Here is a 26,395-nt window from a genome sequence, read left to right as displayed (position 1 = left end):
GATGGATCAGCCTTGTCTTCCTTTTTGTCCCCTGTCCAATTTTGGAAAAGATTGAATCAATTGTCATTGCTGCTAGAAGGGGTCAATGTATTCAACTATAACCCTACTGGTGATCTTTATAACTTTCTGGACCAAAATTCCTCTCCTTGGGGCAGCTAAGTGGTACAGTGGATAAAGCACTGACCCTGGATTCAGGAGGATCTGAGTTCAAATCTTGCCTTAGCCACATGATACTTACTAGCTGTGTGACCCTGGAGGCAAGTCACTTAACCCTCATTGCCCTGCAAAAAAAAAAAATCTTCTCCTTGGTCACCACTCCCCCTACTAAAATGTAAGCTCTTGGAAGGTATGGACTATCTTCATTTTCATATCATATCCTTAGCACTCAGAAGATAGTACTTCATATATAACAAATCCTTAGTAGATGCTTTTACATTCATTTGGAGTCAGGACACTCTCAGCTATACCACTTGCTATACGTGTGACCTTGGGTAAATTATTTAACTTTCCTGGACCTGTTTGCTCATTCGTAAAATGAAGGGCTCTGATAATCCCTTACGGTTCTGCATCTATGGTCTTTTGACCACCCACTACTTGTCTGTACCATGTCTCATTCTTTACTGATCTTAGGATCCAATGAATTATCTCTAATTAGAAGTTAGCTAATAATGGTTTACAGTATCCCCCACCTTAATGTCCCAAAGGGATAAATACCTTTAGGTGGTATTTCAGTCATTTAAACAAGTAGTAAGAGGGATGCATGGAAAGTGAGGGAGAGACTTGCCAGCACCCTTCAAATAATAACCTATGGACAGCTGCCTACTAAGTCTCCTTATAAGGATGGCTCTGAGTCCTGGAATTCTTGAACTTTTGTTTCTACTATCATGCCCAGAAGAAAGAATCATAAGTATTTTTCAGTAACCTGCATTAGCTCATAACCACTAAAGCAACCAGCTATTGAGAGTTCTTGAAAACAGTTCTCTGGATTATTTGAAAGATCTCTCTGCTATCTTGTTTTTGTTTGTTTTGGGTTTTTTGTTTTGGGTTGTTTTTTTTTTTGCAGGGCAATGAGGGTTAAGTGACTTGCCCAGGGTCACACAGCTAGTTAAGTGTCAAGTGTCTGAGGCTGGATTTGAACTCAGGTCCTCCTGAATCCAAGGCCAGTGCTTTATCCACCGTGCCACCTAACTGCCCCTGTTTTTATTATTAATGTTGGTTAAATGTAACCCCTCTCAATAAATACAAGTTTGAAATATTGGTGTATGAATTAATGAAGTAGAATCATATATTTATATGTTCCCAGAACCATAGTGCATGCTGACACAACTTCGGTTGCTGGTCAGTCCACTTCTACTCAAAATTATAAATGTCCATGAAAAGTAATCAAGAAGATAAGTGGGGAAAAGTCAATCTATTCAATATTCCATAGGCACATTGTCTAAATTCCATTAAACTCTGCTTTATTTTAATAGTCCTGTTTAGACTAGGAAGATGGCAGTCTAGTTTCTTTCTGAAAACCTATTAATCCTTAAAACTAAAAATAAAAAAGAATCAAGTTCCACGTATTCAAGTTTATTCTATAAGAAGACATTTTATAAGAGTACTTCCCTATCCAAAGGTAAAACATTCATGCATGAATACTAGAGAATATTAATGCTTGAAGTTAGAAACCCTCGGGGCAAGTTCTGGTTTTGACTAATTTTGTGACCTTGGAAATTTCTTTACTCCTCTGGTCCTCAGTTTATCCTTCTGTATAATGTTGGAGAAATTAGACTACACCTCTAAAACCTGACATTCTATAGTTCTGAGGATGAATTAGTGATTTAATTATATAAACAGCTCCTTCTACCACTAACTAATGCTTGAAAAATGTGACTAGGAAAGTTGCTTACCACATGGAGTACAAAAACTCCATAAAACAGTCATGATAACAAACTTGGTGAAGTCAAACAAAATGTCATTTAAATATGGCTCTATTCCCATGGATATTGATCCGATTTTTCTTTAACTATTTTCTTCACAGCATTCTTGGAATGTATCTCATGAGATATAGAACTGGAATAGTCCAAGTTCCTCTAATTTTGAAGATGAAGAAGCTGAAGGCCAAAGTACTTAAGTGAAATGTCTAAGGTTCCATAGCCAGAATCAGAACAAGATTTTCTGTATATGAATCCAGTACATTTTTTTACCATAGCCTACATTCCATTGCTATAATAAAATACATTGAAACAAAAATTCTTCCACATGAAAAACACTGTTGATAACCATAGATTTCAGGTGCTATTAAGTAATTATGTCTATTAAGACTGGGATTTGACCCATACAGGTCTATTAACCTACCTTCTCCAAAAGAAGAAATTACATCAGGAATAACTCCTTCTAACCAGTTAACCATACAATGTTTTATTGATTAAACAAGTTAACCATATGATAGTTTTATGGATTAAGCAAAATTATGTTTCTTGAGATTATGTCTCAGTGATCTAAATTCATGGCCCAGACTTCCTGCTATCTATCCAGGTATGAGGACCCAAAAGGTGTGGTATCCTACCCTGCCATTACCTTCCTGCTAGTTATACCTTTCTCTCTATCACCTCGCTTGATACTTACTACCACCACCCACCACCCTTCCATCTCACCTCTGTGAGAGAGAAGACATAATTCCTATTCTACTTGGACCTTCCGGCTCATCTCGCATGCCAAAAGTAATGTCACCCTCTAGCACCACCACCTTTACAGAGTGGACATGGGAACTTGCACCTCTTAGATGAACATGGAATCATCAATTATAATCTTTCTGGAAAGATAGAGGACCACCATGACTTACTATCTGCTCCATCACTGACTCCTAAGGTCTTCTATAAAATCATTTTATACATTCTATTTATCAGTTCTTTCTCTGGATGCAGATGGCATCTTTATGTCATTTATAGTTAATTTAGGTATTTATAATAGTCAGAATGACTTATTTGTTCAAAGTTATTCTTAAAACAATATCACTGTTACAGCATTATCTTGATTTTGCTTATTTAATTCATTATTTCATGCAAGTCTATCCATGTTCTTCTAAGATCATCAACTTCATCATTTCTTATAGCACAGTAGTATATTCCATCACAATCATATACCACAACTTGTTCAGCCATTCCCCAATTGATGGGCATCTCTAGAAAATGGTAGGTATCATTTAGTCCAAAGCCTCATTTTGTAGATTTGAAAACCAAAACCAAGAGAGATTGAATAATTTCTCTAAGATCACACAGTTGGTTTGTGGTAGAATTAAGACAGAAACTTAGAACTAATCACTGGGACAGATTTTGAAATCAGGAATACTCCATGTTCAAGTTCACACGTAACTACTTACCTAAGTATGACAGGATAACAGAATCACCATTGTCAATCACCAAAAGCAGACAAATCATGGAATAGTACATGTGAATCATTGAATCAATTTAACAATTTTTTAAAAATACCTATTGTGTGCCTAGTATCATACTACAATCTGTGGCATATACAAAAGGATTGTGATCCATTTCCTCATTTCAAGGTACTTATGAAGTTATTGGACATATAAGATTCCTGCACAGGGAACAATTTTTTAAAAATGTTACTGATTGCCACAAAGTGGGTAGAAATTAAGTACATCATAGAGAAAGACATTTGTATGTGCAATTGAAATAATCGTGGAAACTTACATGGAAGATGCCTTGATCTGAACCTTGAATTTAAGACCCTTGAGAATGAATATTGTTTCATTCTTTGTATTTTTATCCCCAGAACCTTTCACGAGGTCTGATACACAGTCAGTCCTTAATGAATGCTTGTCAATGGACAGATCCATTTATATATGGTATGAGTTAAAGGGTTTTAAGAGTTGGGATAGATCTTAGAGATCATTTCATCCAATTCCCTCATTTTGCATATGGGAATACTGATGCTCAGGGAAATTAAATGACTTTCCAAGGTCATATAGCTACTAAATAGCACAAAACTAGATTCAAACACAGGTGTCTTGGCTATAAATCAATTCTCTTTCCACCATAACATTGAAAAAAAGAGAGGCAGAGAGCATTCTAATTAGGGGAAATAGGGTTGGCAAAGGGTAAGAAAAAGAATGACAATGACTAGAGCAGCTAATTTGTAGTCTAATCACATGGGACATATGGACAGCAACAGCAGCATTTATATAACACTTTAAAGTTTACAAAGTGCTTTACATATATTATCTCATTTCATCCTAAATTAGCCTACATGAAAAAAAATTTAAAAATAAATTAGCCTACATGATGCAAACCTCATATAATATTTGGAAGAAAATATATTTCAAATGTTCAAATATTCTACAACATGGCTGAATAGAATTGGACATTGTATGAATTGACTAAGAATGTAAAGCATATTTTATACAGTGCCTGGGTCTCTCTCTCTCTCTCTCTCTCTCTCTCTCTCTCTCTCTCTCTCTCTCTCTCTCTCTTATGTGCTTCCTATATTCTTCATCTATATGTTTCCCTGCCACAAATCTCACCTCACTCCAATCCATTCTCTTCTATTTACCTACCAAAGGAATTTTTCAAAAGTGCAAGCTTGTCCTTGTCACCCCCTATTCAATGAATTTCAGTGACTCCCTATTGCCTTCAGGATCAACTTCAAAATCCTGTTTGGCTTATAAAGTGCATCCTAACTGGACCCTTTTCTACCTTTCTAAGTTGCTTATATTTTACTCTCCTCTATTCATTTCTTTTGTTGTCACTCAGTTGTTTCATTCATGCCCAATGCCTCATGATCCCATTTGGTGTTTTTTTGGCAAAGATACTAGAGTGGTTGCCATTTCCTTCACCAACTTATTTTATATATGAGGAAACTGAGGTAAGCAAAGTTAAGTGACTTTCTCCAGGTTACATAGCTAATGAGTATCTGAGACAAAATTTGAACTCAGGTCTTCCTAACTCTGGGCCCAACACTCAATCCACTATACCACCTAGCTGTCCATTCATTTCCACAATCCAGCAACATAATCTATTCCTAGATTATGACAGTTTATTTACTGACTCCATGTCTTTTCACTCTCTGTCACACTGGTAATGCTTTCTCTCCTCACACTGAACTCCTAGCTCCCCTGAATTCTTTCAAAACTTAGCCCTTTTCCTACTTTTTGCACAAGGTCTTTCCTGGTTCCTCCTAACCCTTTTCCCCTCCCCTAGCTCATTAGCCCATTCACTTTGAGGCTATCTTTCATTTTTCATTGTATGTTTTGTACATATGGTTATTTGTATGTTGTCTTCTCCATTAGAATGTTGGCTTCTTGAGGATAAAGGACTATTTTGGGGGGTTGTCTTGTTTGCCTTTCTTTATATCCCCACCACTTGTCACAGTTCCTGGTATACAGTAAGTACTTAATCAATACTTGTTGACTAACTAAATGATAGGAGTATCTCCCACAATAAAGCAGATAGTAATTAATTCATATCTATCCATCCTGTGTGATTGTGGTCCTTGTTCTTTTACCTTCTATGAATTCACCACAGGAATTCTACTCAACATACTGGGGGCCTTCCTCACATTTCATTGATATTTAAAGAATATCAGTAGAGCATGAAGGGTGTCCATCAGTTACCCTTCATTCTCTCTATAACACTGGGTCACTATCTTTTTCAATCATTCATATTTTATGACATCTTTTATACTGCTTCTCCTCCATAACTCCTCATTTATGATGAATTGTGGCTTTCTCATACCCACTATGCATCTTGCCATTGTCCTTTGTGTGATGCTCAACTTTAGTTCTTTGTTAAGAAATATACAGCACCGGCCCTGGATTCAGGAGTACCTGAGTTCAAATCCAGCCTCAGACACTTGACACTTACTAGCTGTGTGACCCTGGGCAAGTCACTTAACCCCCGTTGCCTGCAAAAACCAAAACAAAACAAAAAACAAGAAAAAAAAAGAAATATACTGAGATTCTCAGATATAGAACAGCACTAGAAGAGCAGTGGCATCTAAAAGGATGGGCCTTTCATTCAAGGAGTATAGGGTAATTAAAAGAAGTTTGTAATTTCCAAAATGCAATCCAGCCCATTCTCCTCCTATTCAATTCTGGGCCCAGCTTGCTGTCTATTTGATATCTCCGCAAGACACACAGATGGATAAGCTTAATGTAGACTTTCCTTATGCACATGAACAATGTACACACATACATACAAAAATACATATGTATATATCTATAATCTATATCTATAAATAAATATCTATATATTGCCTAATAATAAAAGTAATATGGCCATTTAATATCTATATTTTTAGAGTACTTTCACATCTTTTCTCCCATTTAATTTAGGAATAATTTTATGAGATAGGTTATGCAAGTGATACAAGTTCTATGATAAATCAAGAAACTAAGGCATTGAACACTTAAGTGATTTATGTATGGCTACAAAAGAGTAATAAGAAGAACCAGAAATAGAACCCATATATCCTGACCAACAACTCCAGAATCTTTCCAGTAGATACCATTGTTTTGATGAGCAAAATTTGCAGTATCTATGCTGTTTTCAGTCATTATCTAAACTATGTAACTGTGCTTTCACCAAATATTTAGTGACCTGTAATATGGGCAATGCATGGTACTAGGTGCTCAAGAAAATTGAAACAAAAATAATAGTTTATATTTACATAGTGTCCTAGGGACTTTGCTTATAATAATTCTATTCATTAGATGGCCAAATTATTATTATAGCCTCATCTTACAGATGAAGAAACTAAGAGAATAAGTGGAAAAGAGAACAACTCAGTTCTCCTGACTCCAAGGCTAGTACAATATCCACTGTATCACAATGCTCTCAAAACAAATGCAGACCATGTCACCAATCTCACAGCAGAGCTAAGACATATATAAATACATAAGATACAAAATATAATGTAAGCCTCAAAAAGAGGTAAAGACAAAATGCTATAGAGGAGAGCTGGATCAATTATCACTTAGAAAATCAAGGAAGGCCTCATGGAGTGTGTGATTTTTAGATGAGCCCTGAAAGAAAAGTAAGATTTCGACTTAATTAGATGGACAAGAAGCAGAGAAAAAGCATTTAATGTTTAAGACAATAGTCTAAGCAAAGGTACAGAGGTGAGAATGTGTGGGCTACATACATTTTGACATGAAATAGGAAAGTTTGGTTGGAGTATATAGTGTATAAGGGTAAAGAATATTAAATAGGGGCAGGTAGGTGGTGCAGTGGATAAAGCACCAGCCCTTGATTCAGGAGGACCTGAGTTCAAATCTGACCTCAGACACTTAACACTTACTAGCTGTGTGACCCTGGGCAAGTCACTTAACCTCCATTGCCCAGAAAAAAAAAACGAATATTAAATAAAGCTGGAAAGGTAGGTTTAGAGCCTATAATGAAGGACTTTAAATCACAGGCTATTCCCAAAGGGCAACCAAACTTTGCATACCCTTTGATCCAGTAATGCCACTACTAGGTCTGTATCCCAAAGAGCTCATAAAAAAGGTAAATGGCCCCACATGCACAAAAATATTTATAGTGACTCTTTTCATGGTGCCAAAATATTGGAAACTGAGGGAATGCCCATCAATTGGGAGATAGCTGAACAAATTATGATATATGAATGTAATGGAATATTATCGTGCAATAAAAAACGATGGGCAGCCAGATTTCAGAAAAACCTGGAAAGACTTGTACAAACTGATGCAAAGTGAAATGATCAGAACCAGGAAAACATTGTACATAGTAACAGCAACATCGTGTGATGACCAACTATGAGTGACTTAGCCCTTTTGAACCACACAATGATCCAAGACAATTACAAAGGATTCATGATGGAAAATGTTGTCCACATCCAGATAAACAACTGATGGACTCTGAATGCAGACTGAAACATGCTTTCTTCACTTACTTTATTTTTTCCTTTTGGTCTGTTTCTTCTTTCACAACTGACTAATAAGGAAATACATTTTACATGATTGCACATACATAACCTTTATTAAATTGTTTACCATTTTAGGAAGAGGGGAGGAGATGGATAGAGGGAGAAAAATTTGGAACTCAAAATCTTGTAAAAATGAATGTTTAAAATTGTCTTTACATATCATTGGGGAAAATAAAATACTATTTAAAAGAAAATAAATGACAGTCTAAAATTTTGAATGTTATTTGGAGGGCAAGAGGGAATCATTAAAGATCTTTTACTAGTATGGTGATATGATCAAAGCAGTTTGATGAGAAACATCATGAATTCATCTGTAGACATTTGATGGGAAGCCTGGACTTCACATTAAATCTTTAATACATTCATGTGTTTATATGAAATTTTCTAATCATTGAAATCTTACTTTTTTTTTCCCTCATGGATGTTTTTCAAACTGTTTTTCCCTTAAGCTTTTTAAAATTTTTAAGGACTTATGGATCACTCCCACATTTAAAATATTCCTGCTAATAACATTTCCTCCATTTATTGCTTTAGGAGATATAATCATATGTTGCTCTACAGAGATTTCATTTTAGCATATATTTAGGACAAATGTCAATGTATTTAGGCAAGCACAGAAGGTGTATTATCTTTACTCATTCCATCTTTAAGCTGTCCACATCTGGAAGTGTCCATTTACTTTTGAACAAACTTACACAAAGCTCTCCTCTTCTTTTTCATTCTGATTTAGACATGCATAGAAATAAATTGCCCCTATATACTTTCCTATAGAGTACCTAGTTTTGGAAGATAGATTTCATTCTTAGTAGAGAATGTCCAGGAAATGGAATACTCTCTTTCTGAAACTTATTCTTTCTTCCATGTTTCACCTCTACATTTAACAAACACTATTAGCTAAAAATTAACCTCTAAATAATGTAGACATTAAATGGCTAAGATTAAAAATATCCGGATAGAATTCTTAATAGTAGATATTTTGAAGAACAACTGAGGTGTAAACTATGTTACTAGTTGTCTCAAACACAATTAAAGTGGTAGTAATTCCCTAATGAAACTTTGACAGATATCTATTTGTAGCCCTGTGTTCTACATATTTTTCCCAAAAAAATCTCTTTGAACTTAGTTATAATGTACTTACACACATTGTCCACATATAAATCCAAACATATTGTTTTATCTTCATTAAAAACAAATCCATAATGATTTTATAATCCTCCAAGAAAAATTTCTACTGTAATGCCTGATCTTGGTCTGAAAGTGATCCTGGAGTGGTTTTTTTTTTGTTTGTTTTTTGTTTTGTTTTTGTTTTTGGTGAGGCAATTGGAGTTAAGTGACTTGCCCAGGGTCACACAGCTAGTAAGTGTCAAGTGTCTGAGCTCAGATTTGAACTCAGGTCCTCCTGAATCCAAGGGCTGGTGCTCTATCCATTGCGCCACCTAGCTGCCCCGATCCTGGGTTTTTTAAGGTTATTTCAGTAAAAAAACAAAAAACAAAACCAAGTTCTGACAAGTGGAAGAGCCATTTAGTATAGTTTTGGTAATGGAATTGGTCTCAACTGAGCAAAAACATTACAGCTAAATACATAGAGACTTATCACACTAGCAACCTAGTCTCTCAGTGACAGATATTTTTGGTCACTACAAGTCAAAACAGACAAAAATGCAAAATAAAATCATCACCTTATTGTTCTTCTGTGGTGATAAGGGCAGAGTTGTTTAAACAGAAGCAGCAGGTAATAAAAATAATAGTTCTTAGTCTATCAACAAACATTAGTTTAACTATTGTTACTGTTAATGTATAATCCTTCCAGTGACTTGACATACTACTGGTTAGAATGAGCTATATCCTAACTGACATTCTCTTTATAAATTGTCAGAAAATATAAAAAATTTCAACTAAATGCAACTTTAAAACAATGTAAGATACCTTGTGATTAAGTGGCTATTCATATATTTTCTTCATTGAGGTGAATAAAGAAGTTGGTAGGATTGGTTAATCATCCAACCCACAGCAACAAGAAATATCACTTCATGAGAAAATTAAACATCTCATAAGATCATAGGATTAAAAGCTAGAAGAAACCTTAGAGCTCATTTGATCTAACGACCTCATTTTAGAGATAAGGAAATCAAGGGCCAAAGAAATCCAGTGACTTACCCAGTATCATACAGGTAGTGACAGAGATAAATTATGATCTTCTGACTCCAATTTCATTGGCCTACAGAAAGATTTGTATATATGTACTAATATATACTGAAGCAAAACGACCAGGAGAACAAGAGATAACATAACTTTAATAACATAAATTAAAACAAATGATAAAAAATAATAGAACTCGGGGTAGCGAGGTGGCACAGTGGATAGAGCACCAGCCCTGGAGTCAGGAGTACCTGAGTTCAAATCCGACCTCAGACACTTAACACTTACTAGCTGTGTGACCCTGGGCAAGTCACTTAACCCCAATTGCCTCACCAAAAAAAAAAATTAATAATAATAATAATAATAATAATAGAACTCAGGCAAAAGAAAATGACCAATAGCGGTTCCAGAAGACAAAGGATAAAACACAATTCTCTTCTCAGTAGAGAAGTGAAGGAGTACAAGTATAGAATGTAACAAATGCTGTTAAATATGGTTGTTGGATCACTTGGATTGCTTTACTGTTCTTAGTTACAAAGGAAGGGTGTCAAGGGCAGCTAGGTAGCACAGTGGATAGAGCACTGGCCTTGGATTCAGGAGGACCTGAGTTCAAGTCTGACCTCAGACACTTGAAACTTACTAGCTATGTGACCCTGGGCAAGTCACTTAACCCCGATTGCCTCACCAAAAACAAAAAACAAAAAACAAAGGAAGGGTATCAGAAGAAAGGGCAACATATTGGGAAAATTGGGTGTCTATAGTAAAAAGAAAAAACTCAAAAGGTATTAATAAAACATGCTTTAAAAGAAAGACATTTACATGGATCACACAAGATAAGAAGACCTGAGTGTGTTGAAATCTTGAGTACTGAAGAGAGTGTTCACGTGAATGATATCTCAGATCATTTGAAGTCAATAACACCAATGAAGACTATAGAATACATTTAGATCAGTTTTTCCCTGGTGTTCCATGAAATGTGACCAGAGGTTATCTGAGAAATGTTAGATGGTAGCTAGAGTATTCATTCTAAAAAAATGTTTTAAAATGAAATTATACTGTGTACCAAAAATATTTCTTAAATGCATCCTTTTATCAATATGAAAATTAGCTTAATACCCTCCATTTTGCTCCCATATTTACCTGATTCCCCTTTGTCCTAATATCCCATGTCTTGAGATCTCCACATGAATGGATCCTATACAAATGTGTTAAGCCCAAAGTGGGTCTTACCAAATTAGTTGGGGAAGAGCTCATTTAATGAATGTTCCCTTATATTGATTAGTAATATACTATATCCCTGAAGAATGTTAACTTAAGACTGGCAGTTTTACTATATGATTTGTATTACCTTCTTGCAGTTTGGTTCCAGGAGGGGAAAAAACAATGGATATCTTTCATGTTCTGATTCACACCAATTTCATTGACAATCACAGAGTTTCAGGCCATCTAGTATAACCAACACCTGAATAAGAATCATCTCTAATAGAAAAAATGGTTAACTGATCTTGATTTAATGCCTTCCAGTAATGGAAATCTCATTAACTAAGAAGGGACCACATTCCACTGTTGGAAATCTTGAATTTTTAAGATGCTTTTCCATACATCAAATCAAAATTTGCCTCTGCAGCTTCCAACCATTACTCCTAGTTTTGTCTTTTGGGACCAAGCAGAACAAGTCTAATCCTTTGCACCCCTAACAGCTAATGCTTGAGAATTTGTTGATTGTTATACAAATCACTGATGGTATTCACAAGAAACTACACAGGTGTAGCAGTGACATTGCCATAGTCAGTTGATGAATGGGCAAGCAAGTGTTAACTGGCTCTTGTTCTCCCTCACCTTTTTTTCTGGGTTGGCCTATTCCTCACTTTTACAGTGTGAGTTTCTCTCCATCCACTCCTCAGACCCTTTCCCTTCAAAGAAATGGCTTTTCTTTCAGATCTGGACAGGGAGAAATGGAAGCCTGTTTTGCTACCACTCAAGCTAGTTAGCTGCCTTCCCACTGCTATTGATGCAAGTGTCTTGAAAAACTTTGACACACGGGAAATTTTTTTAAAAAAGTTCTCTCTGCCCTAGGAAGCTGGAAAAAATTAATCAATAATTCTGTTATAGCTCTGAGCCCCAAGTCAAAAATTGCATTCTAGGAAAATACAATAGTTTTAAATCTCTCTTCCCTCCCAGGTAGTCTCAATGACTTCTTTTCAAAGTTGAATTCAACAATAATACTGTGGTTTATCAACTTAGATAGTTAGCAACTTTATCACAATCCCCAACTTAAGAGCTAAATTAAACATAAAACATGGAAAGATAAACAAACTTTTAAAAAACAAGAATAAGCCTCCCTGAAAGATGGAAAAACCACACACAGGACTTACTCTCTCAGGAGGGAAAGGGAAAATCAGGAGAGGAAAAAAATGAAGCACCACTTTTAATCTAGAGTCTCAATAGGTTTCAGCTATGCAAGATCTGCCTCAAACATACCTTGTAAATGATTTATCCATGCTGCCTCAACTTCCAGAGTAAGGCATTGGAGATGTCATGCCTACAGCCTTTCTGTCACTTCTATAGCAACTGCCTTCTGCCCACCTTCTCCTCTTCCCACCAAGTCAAAAAGATTAGGAGGGATGGGCTTATCAGTCAAAGTCAGGCCCTCTGCCAGTCCCAATGTCAAGACATAATCTACAGTGGGGAATGTGATAGGGATGAGAATGGAGTGCCAATGTCAATGAGGAGAACACTAGGAAATTTCTTTCTGAAATCAGCAGACATCCATCTCTAGCATCCTGATTTCCTTGGAGATGCCTACAATTGTGTTTACCAAGTTAACATTACACAAGGGATATATGTTCAAAACAGCAGAGCTAGTCAGTCATCAAATTCTCAAGTATCTATTCTGCTCCCTGAGAGACAAAGTCGTGCACATGTAAGCTTCCCAAGAGATTATGAGTGATGTTATTTTATACTCAAGAAGGCAAGGGTAGCCAGCACTTCTTTCAAATGCACTACTAACAGACTTCAGATCCCTTCTGAATACATCAACAATGACCAAGCTAGATAAGGATACACAAGGGCATCAGCTGTTCCTTTTGTGAGGAAGATTGCACTCATGAATCTATCAGTCATTCTTTCAATTTCTGGGTCCCTGTCCCCTCTTCCTAGTGGAGGAGAAGGGCATTACCCAACCAAACTGCATCAAAGTTAACATTATATTCTTTTGTGTGTCTTAGAAAGGGACACATCACTGAATAATATATTTTGGTCTTGCATGTCCTGAATCTCCTTCAACAATCCATAACAGTCCTAAACAGCCCAGGAATATGCTGTATTTAATGAGGCAATTCAGTTGTCTGAGCCAACATAGCAGTTTAGTTTCCTGTTTGCTGAATTCTTCTCCCTTTCCTGATTGCTTCATTTCCAGCTGCAAATTCAACATCTGCTTGGATTCTTTTTTAAAGAGAAAGATATGTATTTCTAGTTGTCATATATACCATGACTTATTTTTGGCTGTCATGTTCTTGCTCCTTGCAAAAAAAAAATATTAAAAGATCATCTGCTACTTGGAACTTTTGTTTAGCTTGTTAGTTATTTAAGTTTACTATAATGCAGTGCCAGATGTTATCCAGTTGGCAAAACACAATGCTTTCATTTCCCCATCTGTGTGTTGATCTCTCCATTTAATTCTCCATCTGTAGTGCTCTCTGCCTCATTATATAAATAAAATGATTGTGTGTTTTTCCCAAGGAACTTGCCATTTCTCCTTAACTTTTACTTTGGTATCCACAAGGAGCTCTGATTCATCTGTACTTCCCTATCAATGCTCTACTGGATCTCCATCCATCCTCCTCAAGACATCCCAGTTACTGTCCTGAAAAACATCTGCCAGAGGGAATTATTGTGTGACAATGGTGAAGCTGACTAAAATCAACTGGGATTATAGCTTATTTTTAATCAGCTAGACACTGTGCAGAGCTGCAGGAAAGATACTTACTATCTGCAAAGTCGTCTCATAGCTAATTTATGAAAACTCAGAACAGGTCATGCTGTATTGGATTTAATGAATGGAGAGATATTATTTGTTTCTGAAGAGTCTCCCTCATCCCTCCTCTACCCACCCTGTCCCAACTTGCAGGAAGTGTGAATAAATGAAAAAGTATCAGAAACTAATCCTTTAAGTTATGCACCAACTCTCCTGGAAAAACACAGACCATTTCATTTATAAATTAAACATTCCTTTCAGGTCAGTTAGTAGTTAATGCTATTTTGTCTGCTTTTCAGAAGGTTAAATTGAGGCATGGAGAGAAGAAAGCAATCACAAATCGCCATAGGATTAAGAAACAGAAACAATGGTTTTTGAATGACCTTTAAACATGAAAAGATCAACTAAAAGTTAAACTTTGAGTAAAAAATTGGAAGGAATTGGAAAACAAAAATAACTAAACATATTTTCTCCATCACAGCAGATATGGGGAATTACTGGGCCAGGCTATTGTGTATATTTGTCAAATTAGGTATTCAAACTGAAACCTAACTATAAATTCTGGGAATTGTAGTCCCAAGCAGCGTTGTTTTTTTTCCTCCCAACCCAAAAAGTCCATGCAGAAACTCCCATCATAACATACCCAATTACACAAGGTCTCTCTGTAGACTATTTTTGCTTAATTATTTTTATTTAACACAAGGGAGGGTTTAACCTGGAGGGAATGGCATGAGAAATAGCTGTGATGTGAAGACAAAGGCTATTGATTAAATTTGTTTTTGAAACAATGAAATATCATCTTCAGTGACTTCCAGCAAGGCTGATGTTTACCACATTTCTTCAAGAATGCCTCTAGGTGGTACTTGCTTCAGCAGGTCATATTCCAAAAATAATCCTAATAGAAAAGTTTTTGGCAAAGAGATCAATAAATAACAATAACTATCATGTACATGTTACTTTAAAGTTTGCAAAGCACTTTACATGTTATATCATTTGATTGTCACAGCATCCACAGGAGATACATGACATTATTATCCCCATTTTATGGAAGAGGAAACTTAGACTGAGAGAGGTTAAGTGATTTTCCAAGGGCAACATATCCAGGAAGTGACTGATACAGAATTTGGACCCTAAGTCCAGAGCACTTTCTCCCTGAGCCTCAGAAGGAATCCTAGTCCCTACAAAGTTTCCCAAATCACATTACCTCTTCCTAGAGGAACTTGGGTAGAATATGAGACCATGTGATACACTCACCATTTAGTACATCATGAGACATTTTAGAGCTTAGAGAAGTTTAAGGGACCTACGAAAGGTCTCTGGAAGATGCACACAACAGGCAATGTATAGGGCAGAAAGATCTAAGTTTGCTCCTCTACATCACAGCTCCACATAAAATCTCTTCTTCTTCACTATTCCTCCAGCTCTACTGTTATATTTTTGGTCTTCTTTGAAGAAAACTAGGTCCAGGAGCTTTTGCCATTTCTCCAGAAATATATATATATATATATATATATATATATATATATATATATATATATATATATATATATATATAAAACAGTGTTTTGTACATAGTAGGCATTTGGTAAATAAATGATTGTTTATTTAATAGTTTTATCTTTTATCCTAGGATGCTTGTTTGGGGGTTTGATTTTGGGTCGGGGGGGTTGTAAGGAAATAATTTTGTAAAATGTAAACCTCTATAGGAGTGTCATTAGTATTTCTTTAGTATAATCAGTTAAGTATAGCTAGGTGGCATAGTAGATAGGGTGCCTGGCCTGGAGTCAGGAATATTCATCTTCCTGAGTTTAAATCTAACCTCAGATACTTCCTAGCTGTATAACCCTGTGAAAATCACTTAACCCTCTTTGCCTCAGTTTCCTTATCTGTAAAATGAGCTGCAGAAGGAAATAACAATCCACTCCATTGTCTTTGCCAAGAAAACCCCAAATTGTGGTATGACTGAAAAAACAATTGAACAATCAGCTAAACACAGGTGGAAAGCATGCGATGAGAACTGGTTCTAGATTTGGCTCAGAGACAGAGAAATACAACATACTCACCTGCACTAGAGAATATTAGGGGGAGGGGGAGCTTACTGATGGCTGACACTGGGTATTGGGAAAAGGTAAAAAGGTTTGATAATACTTGGGAAAGTTCAACTACTTTAAAGCCACCGTGTGTGTGTGTGTGTGTGTGTGTGTATGTATGTATGTATATATATAAATTTTTTTACTCACTCTCCAATGGAGATGTGTCAGGGGTATTGGAGCAAGTATGGTTATGGGGCCTTCTAATCTACCATCTGTGTCCAAATAATTGAACAATAATGTACTTCTTTGCTCTTTGTCTCAAAAGAAATAACTTTAAACACCACAAATCTTGTGTTTCAGTAGTACACATGCAGATCTCTATCACCTTGGCAATGCTTTCTATAAAACCAAAAAGAAAAAAAAATGCTCTTTCCTTTTCCTCCAATGTTTCTCACAGCATGGCTCATCAGAGAGAATTCTGTGGTTGTGGTCAGGAAGACTTGAGGTTAAATCCTACCTCAGATTCTGACTAGCTATTTTTAAGAAAATCATTTAATGATTTCTTTGAGCCTCAGTCTCTTCAACTGTGACATGGGCATAATAAAAGTCATCCATCTCACAAGGTTGTTATGAGGATCAAATGAGATAATATGCATTTAGTACTTCATAAATTACTCTTCTCCCCCACCATTGCTTTGTATTTACTTTGTATGTATTTTTCTGTTTACTTATATGAATGAGTATATATTGTTTTTTCCACATAGAATATGTTTGCTGAAGGCAGATAATTTCATTTTTGCTTTTGGATGCACTTCATAAATACTTGTTGATTGACTGGTTGATAAATATCAGCCATAATTTTTATTATCTTTGTCCATGGCTCTGTTTCCCTAATGTCTCACCATAGCATTAGATGACCTCAGAAAGACAGTTGACTGCTTCAACTTCTATCAGCTTTTTGCCTAGTGGCAGCTAGGTGGTGCAGTGGATAGAACACTAAACCTGGAGTCGGACTGAGTTCAAACTTAGCCTGTCTATGTAAAGTTGGACAAACTGCTTAATCTCTGCCTGCCTCAGGTGGGCTATTTGAGGTATTCAGGAGGATTAACACCTCTAGTATGATAAGAGCTTGCTGAGCTCTTTTCAGGATGCTCATCCATCTTTGGTGTATACCTGATTCAACCAACTCTCACCTGTGACTCCAAGAAGCTATAGCATGCACTGTGGCCAGCTATCTTAGCTGACAGACTAAACTAGGTTGAGGGTAACCCACGGGCCTCAATTCTATTAGATGGATATCTACCCCAAGCATGTGAAGACTTCTCCCAACAGAACTGGTGGATGAGAACAATTTGTTCCAACAGCCACAAAGTCAGCTAAAGCAGGAACTATGGAATGCTAGAGATTGGTTAGACATCAAAGATGCCAAGGTCATATACTGCATCCCAAGCTATCAGCAGTTGTCTTAACTTTTGTGTTGCCATTGGACTTTGATGACTCAGGAAGAGACAGTGATGATGACAACTTTGTGCAACTCTGCCTCACCTGAACTCTGCCTTAAATCCAATTCATGTGCAAGTCAAGACATCATTTGTCTTTTTTTGAAAATGAAGGACACATCTCTAAAATATATAGGGAACTAAATCAAATTTATAAGAATCCAAGTCATTCCCCAATTGAGAAATGGTCGAAGGATGTGAACAGGCAGTTTTCTGATGAAGAAACCAAAGCTATCTATTCCCATAGGAAAAAATGCTCTAAATCTCTAATGATTAGAGAGATGCAAATTAAAACAACTCTGAGGTACCACCTGACACTTATCAGATTGGCTAAAATGACCAAAAAGGAAAATAATAAATGTTGGAGAAGCTGTGGGGAAATTGGAATACTAATGCATTGTTGGTGGAGCTGTGAACTGATCCAACCATTCTGGAGAGCAATTTGGAAGTATGCCCAAAGGGCGATAAAGCTGTCCATACCCTTTGACCCAGCTATACCAGTTTGGGGTCTTTTCCCCAAAGAAATTATGGAAAGGGGAAAGGGACCCACATGTACAAAAATATTTATAGCTGCTCTTTATGTGGTAGCAAGGAATTGGAAGTTGAGGGGATGCCCAACAATTGGGGAATGGCTGGACAAGTTGTGGTATATGAATACAATGGAATACTATTGTGCTGTAAGAAACGATGAGCAGGAGGAGTTCAGAGAAACCTGGAGGGTCTTGCGTGGGCTGATGATGAGTTAGATGAGCAGAACCAGAAGAACATTGTACACAGTATCATCAACATTGAGTGTTGATCTACTGTGATGGACTACATTCTTCTCAACAATGCAATGGTACAGAAGAGTTCCAGGGAACTCATGATAGAAGAGGATCTCCAAATCCAGGGGAAAAAAAAAGAACTGTGGAGTATAGATGCTGAATGAACCATACTATTTCTTTTGTTTTGGGTGCTGTTGTTTTTTCTATTTTGAGGTTTTTCATCATTGCTCTGATTTTTCTCTTATAACATGACTAATGCAGAAATAGGATTATTGTTATTGTGTGTATATATATATACACATATATATATACATATACATATATATGTGTGTATATATATATATATAAAACCTATATCAGATTACCTGCTGTCTAGGGGAGGGGGGAGGGAGGGGAGGGAGAGAGAAAAATCTGAAATTGGAAAGCTTGTATAAACAAAAGTTGAGAACTATCTTTACACGTAATGGGAAAAAAAGAAAATACTTTATTAATTAAAAAAAAAAAAAGAAAATGAAAGACAAAACAACATGCCTGCCTTATGTTCCTCATCTGTAAAATGCATAAAATAATAGCACTTACTTCCCAGGGTTGTTGTGAGAATAGAATGAGATGATATTTATAAAGTGCTTTGCAAACCTTAGAATGATATATCAATACTAACTAGTATTATTAATGAGAGTAAATGATATGAAGCCATGGTGATGGGCAGATGAACTTAATATCATCAACCAGATAACCTTCCAATGTCATGATGACTGGTTGGTTGTTTTCCTTCGTGCTTGAAGAGGACCAAAATGACATCACTATGTCAGGATCAAGGTACAGTGTGTCCAACTATGATTAATCAGACCAATACAAGCTCAGAAGGCTCTACCATAGGTCTGGCACAAATAAGCTACATGAACATTTGGAATAGAGATGTCTCTAAATGTGTGCTGATGATGACTAAGAAAAACAGGAACTAAGAGAGAAAAGTTGCTATCCCAGATGAAGACACATTGAATGCTAGAGCTGTTTTAACTCCATGTTGAGACTAAGAACACAAACACAAACAATAAGGCAATTATGGTTTCCAAGCAGAATAAGGTTATCAGCCACCAAATTTTGTTTTGCTTTTGCTTTGAGATGCTGAGATGAAAGGCACACTTGTAAGAATGCAAACTGCCCTTCCCTATCTTCTCTTTGAAGCTGCAGCTATTTAGTAATCATTCATATTTAAGGTGTCCCTTCTTTTCCAAGGACCCCTGTGCTACCGACCCTGGAGGAAAGCAATTCAGTATCATGAAAATCACCCCTATTTCAAAGTCAGTCTGCAACTTAGAGTCACAGGGAAGAGTAATTACACCAGGGTCACTGAACAAAACTTCATATATCCATGCTCTAGATTTAAATTAGTCTTTTCAGTAGCATTCTTTTCTGAGTCAGTTAGCAGTCACTCCTCTTTCTATGTGACCAAATTCCATGTAATATTGAATCTAAGTACAAATTAACCCATTTTAGAGCTAAAAGGGATTTTTCAGAAATAATCAGATCCAGCCTTCTCATTTTACAAATGAAGAAACTGAGGCAAAGAGAAGTAAAAACTTGGGATGATGATGGTGGTGGTGGTGGTGGTGGTGGTGTTGACATATCTATGATGCTCTGAAGTTTTCAAAATGCTTTCAATAAATCTCTCATTGGGATATCAAAATAACCTTGTGAAGTGGGTACTAAAGTCATTACTACATCATTTTATAGACAAGAAAGATTTGACAATTGATTAGTTTTGTAAGATGAGAAAGAGTGAGGAGTCCAGGAGGACTCAAGTTTCTAATATGGGTAACTAGAAGGATGGTAACACCCTCAACAGGAATAGGAAAGTTAAAAAGAAAAGGAGGTCTTGAGGTGTTCTGGGCTGGATCGGTGGACTAATACTTTAGGTTTGATGTTGGCATAAAATACAACATTTTAAGTCATTCAACAGTTAGCAAAAAGAGATGTACTTTGCTATAGGAGAAGGATATTCCATAAGGGTGAGCACTGAGGGCACTTTCAATAGATTCAGCTAAGCAAAGGTCCAGTGCCTGGGCTGCCTATATTGTGATCCAAAGCTTGGAAAGTGCCCATTGCTCCTCATGGCTTTCTATACACAGGTGATTGGGAAGCAACCCGAACAGTCTGAGCCCTTAATCATCTGAGATAATCAAGGCTTGAGAACTGATCAAACATCTTTTAAGGAAAAACCAGCCTAAACTGCATGGAGGAATGGGTTTGGATGTTGCTGCTATTTGAAGATAACAGATTCTTTTGGGAATATCTTGAGTTTGAGATATCTTTAGGATTTCCCATTCAAAATGTTCAATAGGATGGGGCAGCTAGGTGGCGCAGTAGATAGAGCACCGGCCCTGGATTCAGGAGTACCTGAGTTCAAATCCGACCTCAGACACTTAACACTTACTAGTTGTGTGACCCTGGGCAAGTCACTTAACTCCAATTGCCTCACTAAAAAAAAAAAAATGTTCAATAGGTAACTGGTAACTGGAAACTTGAGCTCAGGAGAAAGACTAAGACTGAATATATAGATTGGAGAAGCATACACATAGAAATAATATCCAAACTTGCAGAAATCACTATGACATAGAATGAATAAAGAGAAAAGAAAAAGGCTCAGGACAAATAGATTTGGGGTACACCCACAATTAGAAGATAGAATATAGGCGATGATCTAGCAATGGAAAAAGGAGTAATCAGACAGGTAGGAGCAAAGCCAGGAGACAGCAATGACACAGAAAAGAGCAGCTGGTCAACAAAGTCAATTACTATAAAGAAGTCAAGAATGATGATGATCCAAAAAAAAAGCTACTGGATTTGGCAATGATGGTAACTTGGAGAGAGCAGCTTAAATTGAGCTGGAAATCAGATTAAAGGGGTGTAAAAGGAAAAAAAGAGGAGGCATGAGAACAAATAGTTTTTCCCCCTAGGAGTGGGCTATGAAAGAGAGGAAAGGTAGGAGATGCTTGAGAGGAAGATAGGGTCAAATAAATATTGTTTTGTTTTTAAGGATAAGAAGACCAGGACTTGTTCTTAGCTGCAGCTATTTAATGGTCATTCACATTTACATTGTTCTTTTTTCAACAGAAGGAATAAGTGAATAGGGAAAATTTGAAGCTGGGGGTGAGGGGAAAAGCAACTATTATGGGGGCAATCTGCCTGAGGAAATTCAATGAGAGGTGATCAGGAATTCATATGGAGGTGCAATGGAAATTCTGCTAGATAATGAGTCATATCATTGCTAGCAAAAGGTTGTGTCATCCTATTCCCTATGATCATACTTGTCACTTTCCAACCAAAATACCCATCCCTGCTATCTGTTGTCTCCCTGCTAGAATATAAGCTGACTGATTTTTGTATCGCCAGTGTTTAGCACAGTGATTAACACATAGTAAGCATATTTTTTCACTTATTCATTCATTCAACCTCTCTGCTCCTCAGTTTCCTAGTAAGTAAAAGGAAAGTGTTGAACTAGCTGACCTGTTATGTTTAAAAATTGAGGTAAACTGTGGGGCAGCTAGATGGTGCAGTGGATAGAGCACTAGCCCTGGATTCAGGAGGACCTGAGTTCAAATCCGGCCTCAGACACTTGACACTTACTAGCTGTGTGACTCCTTGGGCAAGTCACTTAACCCCAATTGCCTCACCAAAAAAAAAAAAATTGAGGTAAACTGAGAGGCAAAGTTTCAAGAATGATCAATTTATTAATTAGTGTAGCAGTAACCAATAAATTGGTTCAATGTCCTCTCTCGATGACCAAAGTCATTAAATGAAGGATGACAGGATCTTTTATAACAATTAGCAAGATGAGAAAGCAAAATCTTGAGCAACATAAGTGTATCTTCTTCTGATTGGCTATCAATAACAAAGTCAGAATTAAGATTACACCATTTGGACTTCCCCTTCTGAAACTGTCTTAAACACAATAAAAATATGCGATTTGAGTCACAAGACAAAGGTTCTCAAAATAATAAAAATGACAATTTTACCAAATTAATTTACTTTATTGGAATCATACCAATCAAACTACCAAAAATATTTTATAAACCTAGAAAAAATAATAACAAAATTCATCTGGAAGAACAAAAAGTTAAGAATATCAAGGGAATCAATAAAAAATGTGAAAGAAGGTGGTCTAGCAGTAACAGATTTCAAACTGTCTTATAAAGTGGGAATCATCAAAAACAATCTGTTACCAGCTAAGAAATACAGTAATGAATCAGTAGAATAGATTAGGTGTTGTTGTTTGTTCTCAAAGAGGAACAGTAACATCATAAGGTGATGTCTTGACTTGCAAGTGAATTGGATTTAAGTGAGGCAGCACTAGGCATAGTCATCAACCTCACATCTGGACATCTGAGTCCAGTGGCAAGACATAGGTCAGGATGACTGGAGGTGACCCCCCTATAGATTAGGTATACAATAGACAACAGTAAATGACCACAGTAATTTTAGTGTTTGATAAGCCTAAAGACCCAAGCTTTTAGGACAAAAACTCACTATTTGACAAAAACTTCTGGGAAAACTGGAAAATAGTTTGTCAGAAACTAGGTAACATCTCATACCATATACCAAGACGAAGTCAAAATGGGTGCATGATTTAGACATATGGGTTGATACCATAAGCAAATTGGGGCAGCATAGAATAGTTTATTTGTCATGTTTATGCATAATGGAAGAATTTATGACCAAATTAAAACTAGAGAGCATTACTAGATATAAAATGGTTAATTTTGATTACATTAAATTTAAAAGGGTTGCACAAATAAAACCAATGCAACCAAGATTAGAAGGAAAGCAGGAAGCTAGGGAATAAAATTTACAGCAAATTTCTTTGATAAGGCATCATTTTTCACATATATAGACAACTAAGTCAAATTTATAAGGCTATGAGTCATTCTATAATTGATAAATGGTCAAAGGATAAAAACAGGCAGTTTTCAGATAAAGAAATTAAAGCTATCTATAGCCATATGAAAAATATTCTAAATCATTATTGATTAGAGAAATGCAAATTAAAACAACTCTGAGGTAACACTTCACACCTATCAGATTGGCTAACATGACAGAAAAGGAAAATTATAAATGTTGGAGAAGTCACAGGAAAATTGGAATACTCCTACATTGTTGGTGGAGTTGTGAACTGATACAACCATTCTGGAGAGCAATTTGGAACTATGCCCAAAGGGCTGTAAAACTGTTCATACCCTTTGACCCAGCAATACCAGTACTGGATCTGTATCCCAAAGAGATCAAATAAAAAAGAAAAGAGCTTATATGTACAAAATTATTTATGGCAGCTCTTTTTTGTGGTAGCAAAAAATTGGAAATTGAGGGAATGCCCATTAATTGGTGAATGGCTGAACAAATTGTGATATATGATTGTGATGCAATACTATTCTGCTATAAGAAATGACAGGGGGGATAGTTTAAAAAAACCTTGAAGTTTTTTTATGACCTTACATGAGCTGCTGCAGAATTTAGTGAGCAGAACCAGAAGAACACTGTACATAGTAACAGCAATATTGTGATCAATATAATGATCCAAGACAATTCAGAAGGCCTTATGACAAAAAAAAAAAATACTATCCACTTCCATTTAAAATAAAGGGATAGGGCAGCTAGGTGGTGCAGTGGATAGAGCACCAGCCCTGGATTCAGGAGGACCTGAGTTCAAATCTGACCTCAGACACTTAACACTTACTAGCAGTGTGACCCTTGGCAAGTCACTTAACCCCAATTGCCTTGTAAAAAACCAACCAAACAAAAAAACAAAAAAACCAACTATAAAATAAAGGGATACTTTACATGTAACTGGAAAATAATAAAATACTTTTATGATAAAAAAGGGATATAGTCTGAATGAAGATTGAAGCATAATTTTTTCACTTTCTTTTTCTCAGGTTTTTAAAAATTTTGCAAGATGGTTAATGTGGAAACGCGTCTTGCATGATTGCACATGTATAATTGATATTAGATTTCTTGCTTTCACAATGGGTGGGGAAGAGGTTGGAGGGAAGGAGAAAATTCAAAACTTAATTTTTTAAATGAATCTTAAAAATAAATAATATTTTAAGTGGGGGGGGGTAGGGGGGGTGAGGTGAGTACATTTGTAAATGAACTGTTAACCAAGGGAACAGAGACATCCAATCTACAAACAGAAGGGCTTGAGAGACCAGAAGAATTTTGGAGGGGCTGGGGAATTCAGAAAGAAGCTATCACCAGAATTGGGATCAGAATCTCTAGTAAGTTTGGGGAGAACAGAGACAAAAAGGGCAGCTAGGTGGCGCAGTGGATAGAGCACTGGCCCTGGATTGAGGAGGACCTGAGTTCAAATCCGGCCTCAGACACTTAACACTTACTAGCTGTGTGACCCTGGGCAAGACACTTAACCCCAATTGCTCCACAAAACAAAACAAAACAAAACAAAACAGAGATAATCAACAGTGATGGCAGTAAGAGACTTTAATTTTAATTTTTTTTTATTCCCCTCTCTGTGTTGTTTGTATAATAATCCAGGGTTGCCAATGTTCTTGAAGGTGGGGTTTATCTGTCTAGTATGGAGATTTTCCCATGTGGGGACCAATTTTTAATTGGGGAGTGTTAGCTAAGTGGCTCGCCACAATATTGGGACAAGGAAGGAGACTGGCAGCCTCCCTCAAAATAGAGCAGGATTTATTTAACAAGAACGAACTTAAAAAAAAACACAAACAGGATCAATAGGATCAAGGGAAAGGAAATAAAATGGGGAAAGGGAAATTATACAACCTGAAAAACACCACCGCCCAGGAATCAGCTGAGAACACACAGCAGCGTCCTGTCGCCTTCCAGCTTCCAGCTAAAATGATGGAAAATCTCCCTTCTTCCCAGCACACCCCACACAACCCCCAGCCAATTGGCTGGCCGCTCTGACAATCACATGACTGCCCTCACTAGGCTTCCAATCATTATAATTTTGCTAGGCCCATGTAGGCATCAGTGAGTGGTGATGACATGAGGTGCCGGTGCCAGTGCCATGGCAACGGCTACAACCAGTAGATGGAGCACCGTGCCATTTGTGGAGCCCCAGGCCAGTATGAGCCAAGGTGGTTTTTTTTTTTTAATTCTAGCCAAAAGATGGGGTCATAAAAAACTCAAATAACAATTAATTCTTTACCACCCAGTAGTCTGGTCAGAGAGAGATTTTCCTGATACAGGATTCTAAGTCAATGAGAAAAGAAGTGTCTCCCAGAGGGAACCAGAATTCCTCATCCTTAAAGGGACTCTTACAAAGAAAAGAAAAAAAAAAATTTTTTTTTTTGAACTGGACATGTAATTTTATTGGCTTCAGGAACATCTTCCAAGGATGAATTGATAGTCCTAAATGTTGCCTGGGTCATTGAGACCATAAATGACTTGCCCCTGGTTATCCAGCTGGCATGTGTTAGAAGCTTGACTTCAATGCAAATCTTTTTAACTCTAAGGCTGGACCTCCATCTACTATAGCACACCACACTCTGTCATAAGAAAGAATAAAAATGATGAAATAAGAAGTATAAGAAACTACCTTGTTAAATCTTGTTATAAGAGCTGAAATTAATTTAATACCTTGGAGGGCAAGCAAATTTCTATTATGAAAAAATTGAAAACATGATTTTAGAAAATGAATGATCAAGGAGAAAGACCTATTCTCCTTTCAAGATGTCAAGAAGGTGGGGGCAGCTAGGTGGCACAGTGGATAAAGCACCGACCCTGGATTCAGGAAGACCTGAATTCAAATCAGGCCTCAGACACTTGACACTTACTATGTGACCTTGGGCAAGTCACTTAACCCTCATTGCTTTGCCCTCCCCCCCAAAAAAATCAAGAAGGTAATAGGAATGATAAAAATCACATATAGACATCAAAGAGAAAAAGGATTTTAAGGAACAAAATAGATAACATATATTGCAAAGGCATTTAATGGTACGTATAGTACAAAAAGGATAATAGAGCAGGAATAATTAAAGCCAAAAAGCAAAAAGGTGATTG

This window comes from Dromiciops gliroides, chromosome 3 (assembly GCF_019393635.1).
Source record: "Dromiciops gliroides isolate mDroGli1 chromosome 3, mDroGli1.pri, whole genome shotgun sequence".
Classification (NCBI taxonomy): domain Eukaryota; kingdom Metazoa; phylum Chordata; class Mammalia; order Microbiotheria; family Microbiotheriidae; genus Dromiciops; species Dromiciops gliroides.
This window is presented reverse-complemented; position numbering follows the sequence as displayed.